General features: G+C 43.7%; 1 pseudogene; it reads left to right on the forward strand.

Moving 5' to 3' along the window:
- The first annotated feature begins 943 nt into the window (after positions 1–943).
- On the forward strand, positions 944–5,745 carry LOC102441242 (annotated as a pseudogene).
- Positions 5,746–7,432: the final 1,687 nt, after the last annotated feature.

Here is a 7,432-nt window from a genome sequence, read left to right on the forward strand (position 1 = left end):
GGAACCAAGGGTGGGTGGTGGCTGACATGGCCCCTTTCCCAAGGGCCAGCTCCCTCCTTGGGGCTGGTGGCCAACCTCCGTGCTCCATTCTCCCCCTGGCCAGCAGGCCCTGATCAGCCTGATCAGCCTGCTGCCTTCCCGCTGAGGTGGCAGCGTGGCAGCAAGAGAAGGAGGAGTGGGGGGAGGCAGGAAACCATGCAGTGCTGGGGCACGGATGATGGTGGCATCAGCATCGTGCATCTGTTCATTCTGCACCTGGCCCAGTGACCATCACCTCCTCTCCCGACCCCGCTGGGGCCTTTGTGCCCCAATCAGCCTGGCACCAATCGGCCCTGATTTCCAGCCAGACCGAGGGACCCCACTCATGCATGAATTTCATGCACTGGGCCTCTAGTTGACAAAATTTTATTAGGTCAAACTATCAAAAGCAAATCAAATAGGCAACTCAAAAGAGACAAAGAAGATAAAGAGGAGAAAGAGGAGGAGAAGGAGGGAAAAGAAAAAGATAAAGGGAAACACTGGCACACACCAGCACTGGAGTGCAGGTCAAAGCATTTGTGACATTTTGGGTCCTTTGTTTTGGGGGAAGGGAGTTGCCTTTAGACAGTCCTGCTTGTTTGGAACTTTTGCTGAACAATGATGGAAAATATCATCTCTAAGGAGATAAAAGTTATTTAGGACTTTATAGACCTTAAATAAGTATTATTTTTTTCACAGTTCATAATAAATTAACTTTTTACTGTGAAACCTGCTGAAATAAACAGTAGTTTATTTTATTAATTGGAACTGTAGATTATAAGATTTGGGGAGAATATATTTGTTGATACTTTATAGGGAAGAAGAGAAAGATATGGGTGGAATTTGGGAGAATCATGTATTTTGGGGATAAGAAATTAAGGAAGCACAAGCACTGAACCCAGAAACATCCCTCCCCTAGCCATACATGGGAGCAGGTGAGTCTGAGGAATTTTCATTTCCTATTAAACACACTGGGAAGCCACCGGGAAGGGATTTGGGTGACTAAGGCTTTCTCAGTAATGGACAATAATGTCTAAAGAAGTCATGTTTGGAAATGAAAGAGGTGATGAAAATGGGAAGATTAAAGGTCAAGAACTCTTCCTATCTCCAGCATCACCAAGGGCAGAGTGTCCCTAAGATTTCTAAAGGTACTTCTCTTCCCCCTCCGTGCCTTACGTGGTGTTGCCACATTCAAGCAGGTTGAATGCTCATTGGAAAAGGCAGACTTATTTCATTTGTAGCTGATCCTTGAACGTGATGCCCCCTGCCTAGTAAAATAAATTACTTTTTGTTGGCACAAAGTAATAACATTTTGAACACACCTGTGTGTTAGACACCTGGTATTATTTTTTACAATCACTCTCACAACTACTAAAATTGGAGTTAGTAGCAACACTTTACAGTTGGGAAATATAGGTCAGAAGATTGAAGTTACTGTTCAACAGACACACGGTTGGTAGAAAAGCCATAAATTGAACCCACCTATTCTTTTTGTAATTGAATTTATTGGGTGACATTGGTTAATAAAATTATTTAGGTTTCAGGTGTGCAATTCTATAACACATCATCTGTATATTGTATTGTATGTTCACCACCCCGAGTCAAGTCTCCTTCCATCACCGTTTATCCACACTTCACGCTTTTCTCCTTTCCCTCACCCCTCTTTCTCTTTTGTAATCACCATACTGTTGTCTGTATCCATAAGTAGTTGTTGTTTTATTATTTAAATATTTTTGATTGATTTCAGAGAGGAAGGGAGAGGGAGAGAGAGCTAGAAACATCAATGATAAGAGAGAGTCATCGATCAGCTGCCTCTTACACACCCCACCTCTGGGGATCGAGCTCACAACCTGGGCATGTGCCCTGACCAGGAATCAAACCGTGACCTCAACCACAGAACCATGTCGACTGGCTGTTTTATTTTTTTAAACCCACCTCTTTCTGATCCCAGTCTACTTTTTGTTTTAAATGACACTGGCTACCTTCCCACCCTATTTGTGACATTACTTGCTGGCATCTTCTTATGAAAATTAAAGTGAACACCATATTACTTGACAGTTAACAGTTTATTGTTTCTATGTTTGATAATTTTGACCTAAATAAATTGTGAATGTTCAAGAGGGAGAGTAGCATGTCATATATTTGTGCCTTTTCGTAGAGTCTCCTGTGGACTTAGACATGCAGTCACAGTCTGATGTATATCTCTGGACCCGGATTGATTTCCTATGATTTTGGAAAGGCCAAAAATAATGTGAAATACAATTGTGCTTAACCACAGACTCATTCTTTTTATTTCAGTAGCTGTAATGTCAAATAACCTTTTTGCCTAAGCTTTTCACTTAGAAACTAGTTATTTTTAGCAACTTTAAATACAATTTATAGAGTGAAAGGGGAAAAACACAGATGGTAATTTACAATGAAAGCCATTTATCATTATGGGGTAATTAAAATTATGCAGCCTTTTCTCATTAGCCTTTTTCCTCAACTTAGTTCCTATTGATTTTTGTCTCAAATAATTGAGAGAAAATTATTACAAATTTTATGCACTCTTCAAAACTGATCCTAAACCAAAGCCTAATTGTTAACTGTTCGCACCTGTATTCATCAGGCTGCCTGTCCTGCCATTTGTTTTCGCTCTTGTGATTAGGCTCCGTCCGACATCATCAGCTCAGCGTGAAGCCTCCGGGGAAGCTCTTGGGCTCTGGTTAGCTCTCCATCAGAAAAGTGAATGTAGCCTTAAAAACAAAATTCTAACTTAAGAAAACTGACACTAATCTAATATTTTGCACAAATAAAGGAAATCCATCAGTACTAAGACTTGCACGTATTATAAAATACTAAAATTGCTAGGGCATGAAATGTCATCAATTCCACATCTATTTTATGGTTGCTAAGCTACCTTTGTTCTTAGCTGAACACTTCCAGTGGCTAAGAAAAAAGTGTTTCTAGAAAAGCTAATAACAGTTCATAGCATTACTAATATGGGACTTCCCAAATAAATGTAATTGTAATCATTGTTTTTACATTTTATGATTCCCAATCTTATTTATGTGATACTTCATAAATAATCTGTACTAATAAGAGGGTAATATCCTGATTAGACCGAACATCTTCTGGGTGACCTTCCGGATGTCCTTCCAGACAAAGCCATGGTAACGGGGCTAAGGAAGGTGGTTATGGGTGATCAGGCCAGCAGAGGAGAGCAGTTAGAGGGCTCAGGCCATCAGGGGAGAGCAGTTAGGGGGATCAGGCTGGCAGGCAGGTGAGCAGTTAGGAGCCAGGTATCCTGGATTGCAAGAGGGATGTCAGACTGCCGGTGAGGGATTGGGACTAGGACAGGGGTGGGCAAACTTTTTGACTCGAGGGCCAGAGGGTGCAGGCCAGGCTGAGGGACCCCCCCATGCACAAATTTTGTGCTCCAGGCCTCTAGTCCTATATAATAAAAGGCTAATATGCCAATTGACCAAACAGCAGAAGGACTGGTCACTATGACGCACACTTAGTGGCCAACTGAAGATCTGGCCCACCCCCGGTTGCCCCCCCCCCCCCGCCAAGCTCCAAGGGGTACCATATTGGAGAGGGTGCAGGCCAGGCTGAGGAACCCCCCCATGCATGAATTTCGTGCTCCAGGCCTCTAGTCCTATATAATAAAAGGCTAATATGCCAATTGACCAAATAGCAGAAGGACTGGTCACTATGACGCCCACTGTAGTGGCCAACTGAAGATCTGGCCCACCCCCGCTTGCCCCCCCCCCAAAGCTCAGGCGTTAAGCGTCTACCTCCCCCTGGCTGCTTAGTCTCCATGGGTTGAGGCCGCTCCAGTGGGTGAGCTGCACCCACAACTACAGTCAACCTGGCCAAGTTCAACCTGGCACAGTTCACCCAGGGCAAGTGCTCCACCCTCATTGTGACTGACCTGGAACCCTGGGCCTGGACATCCAGCTGCTGGACATCATCAACTTCAGCTTCCGGCCAAGGGCAAGCTCTTCCTGCACCGAATGGGCCGTGTGGCCCGGGTTGGCTGAAGTGGCACAGCCTACTCCTTGGTGGCCCCAGATGAGGTCCCCTACCTGCTGGACCTGCACCTGTTACTGGGCCGTGACCTCACCCTTGCCCACACCCACAAGGAGCCTTCAGGTGTGGTCAGCATAGACAGCATGTTGGGTAGGGTGCCACAGAGCATGGTGGACAATGAGGAGGTGTGGCTGGAGCTGCAGGGTCTGGGATGCGTGGCCAACAACACCCAACAGCAGTACATGCACTCGAGGCTGGCACCCTCGCCAGAGTTCATCAAATGGGCCAAGGAGCTGGACCTTGAGGAGCTGGGCCTGCATCCCCTCTTCAGCTCGAGCTTCAAGGAGGAGGAGCTGCAGCTGCTGAGGCTGGTGGACACCATCAAGCAGTACCACTTGTGGGCAACCATCTTTGAGATCAACGCCTCCAGCTGGGACCTGAGCAGCCAGGTGATGAAGGCCAAGCAGCAGAAGGACTTCAATGCCATTGCCAGCTTCTAGCAGGGCTGGCAGGAGTGGCAGGAGGGCCTGGGAAGGAGGGGGAGGAGGAGGAGGAAAAGGAGGAGAAGGAGGAGGAGGAGGAAGAGGGAAAGAGCATGGAGGATGTCTTCACAGAGGACATGGGCCAGAAACGGCAGCAGCCAGGACTTGAGTGGGGAGCCAATCCCAGCCACTGGACCAGGATTTCTATGTCCCCTATCAGCCCAAGAACTTCGACAGTGACATGGAACTAGGCGTTGGTGGGGACAGGGGCACCTTTGAGCAGCAGGTGGCTGTCACTGTCCTGGACCTGATGGGGAACGAGGTCCAGAACCTGACCAGGGGCCGGCAGCAGCTCAAGTGGAACCAGAAGAAGAAGCAGTTTGTGGGACAGTCAGGACAGGAGGACAAGAAGAAGATCAAGACAGAAAGTGGTCGCTACATCAGCAGCTCCTACAAGTGGGACCTCTACCAGAAGTGGAAGCAAAAACAGAAAATCGCCATATGCTCAACACCTGAGCCCCAGCAGGCTGCCAGCAGTTGGCCCTGTAAGCAGCGCTGTTTCAGCCCAATCTGGTCGGGGTATGTGCAGGAGGCAATCAATTGATGTGTCTTTCTCACATCCATGTCTCTCTCTGTCTCTCACCTTCCCTTCTACTCTAAAAATCAATGAAAATGTCTTCAGGTGAGGATTAACAACAACAACAAAAAATGCATACATACACACATATACAAAAATACATGAATATTGGGGGGCTGGGAGATGGGGCCCCACAGGGCACGAATTTTGTGCACTGGGCCTCTAGTTGTAATATAATTACATTAGTAACCTTCCTACTATCAGAATGTAAGATGGAAAGTGAGGTACAGCTATTTCCCACCTGATAAAGTGTCATAAAATGTACCCAGCCAATGTTTGCTTGTGTTTCCAAACGTAAAAAGTTCCGTATATTACATAAAACCATGCTTGACTGGGTGGCAATTTGCTGGGTTTCCACAGACTCCCATGGATGGTTTAGGAGAGCCTGCAGTCACCTCTTCCCTTGCTCTTTAGAACATCAAGCAAGAAGTTGAGTTTGTATCAATAGTACGTACAGAAAACACGACCTAGCTTTCCCAACGTGGTGTGGAAACGATCTACAGGGTGGACTTAACTTTCATTTTCCTTTTTATCCTTCTTCCCTTTCCTCTTGCTTTTTTAGGGTGGACCGAAGGGGAGAAAGACACTGTGTAACTGAAATCTACAGTGGAGTTTCTGATGGGAAAAGAATCCTTACCCAACATTTAGAAAATGAGGGTATAACAGAAAGGTTCTTTTCAATCATGTTCTACAATCATTTTATATTGGCCATATACCGTGTTTTCTGTTTGAATGCTATTCATTGCAGAAGAAAATATGTCTCAGGTAGTTGTCCAGAAATGACTTGCAAATTTTGTGGGTAAAAATGAAAGAAACATTATTTTGGTTTGCTGAGGTACAAACTGACATGGATTTGGTAAAAATGCAGCTAGGGCAATTCAAATGTATGCATAGTTGTCATTGCTTACAATTTATCTTTTCAAAAATTCTACATGCAAAAGAAAAAGTCAAAAGAGGATATGAAATTTAGGCATTCGGTTTTATGATGCAAGGACAAGTACTACATAATGGTTTCCACAGAGTTGTATAGTGTTCAAGGCATTCTAACAGGATTATTGATAATCTGATCTTCCCCACTACACTAGGTAGTCTTTGAAAGTTAAAGTTTTGCTTTCTTTCATTACTATATCCTCTGCTTGGCCTATGGTCATCGATTAGAATAGAAATGAAGACTCAATACACTCAATACTCCTGAGTGACTGTTTATATAAATTGAGTTTTAAAATCTGTCATTTATTTGCCAGATTTGTAACATAAAAAGTTTAGCAATATATAACCATGTCATGTTCACATGTGTCACCTTTTTAAAACAATAATATTGTACATATTCCTCTAAGGAGCAAGATAGCATGAAAAATGATACTGTATTTAATTTTTAAGTTGCATTTTTCTGTGACATATCTTTAGTGTTCTTCACAGGAAATTCTGAAATCATAATTTCTCCCCCAAAGAGTGCATTTAGAAAAAACAAACAAACAAACAAACAAAAAACAAACAAACAAAAAAACCCAGAAAGACTAAAGAACCTTTATACAAATACTTATACAAATGAAAAGCAAGTCAACCTCACACAGCAAGACAACAATAATGGCTTGTAAACCACTTTGTAAACCACTTAATTTGAACATTTTCTCATATGAGGTCTTTATAAATACCAGGTAGAGAAATGCCCGACCCTGACTGAACATCATGTATCCAGGCTGTTGCTGACACTTTGATTACTAGAATTTGGGGAAACTATCAGGTTGATTGATGACACAGGAAAGTTAAGTGCATTTTCCTTTGTGTTTTGCATATTCGTGATGGGTTGGAGATAGGAACCAAGGTGCCCAGTGTTTGCTGCAAAGCAGGGAGACCTGGTTTTCCTCCGACACGAAAGCTGCCGCGGCAAACAAAGGGCCTCCGAGGCTTCCCTCCACTATCACAGCCACTTTAAAAATTAAATTTCTTTCCAGAGCATGTTCAGGGAATACACAATTCAAAGAACTGAAAGTTCAGAGTTCCAAAACGCTAGTACATCTTCCCAGGACTGACTAAAATGATGCTTCGTTTTGAATCACTGGTGACTGACAAGCATCTGGGGGTGGGACATTTCTAGAGTCACCTTGAACACCTAACATTCTAATCTGAAAATATAGTTTTTAGTCAATTAAGAGAATAGTCACCCAAGTTATAACCTTTTTCTTTAGTTGTGTTTTATTTTGCTACAGAATAAAATACCATGCTAAATAGACGTGTGTTCTAAGTCAACCATGATTGGAGGGAGTTCTCAATGGTGATT

This window comes from Myotis lucifugus, unplaced genomic scaffold (genome assembly GCF_000147115.1).
Source record: "Myotis lucifugus unplaced genomic scaffold, Myoluc2.0 scaffold_289, whole genome shotgun sequence".
Classification (NCBI taxonomy): Eukaryota; Metazoa; Chordata; class Mammalia; order Chiroptera; family Vespertilionidae; genus Myotis; species Myotis lucifugus.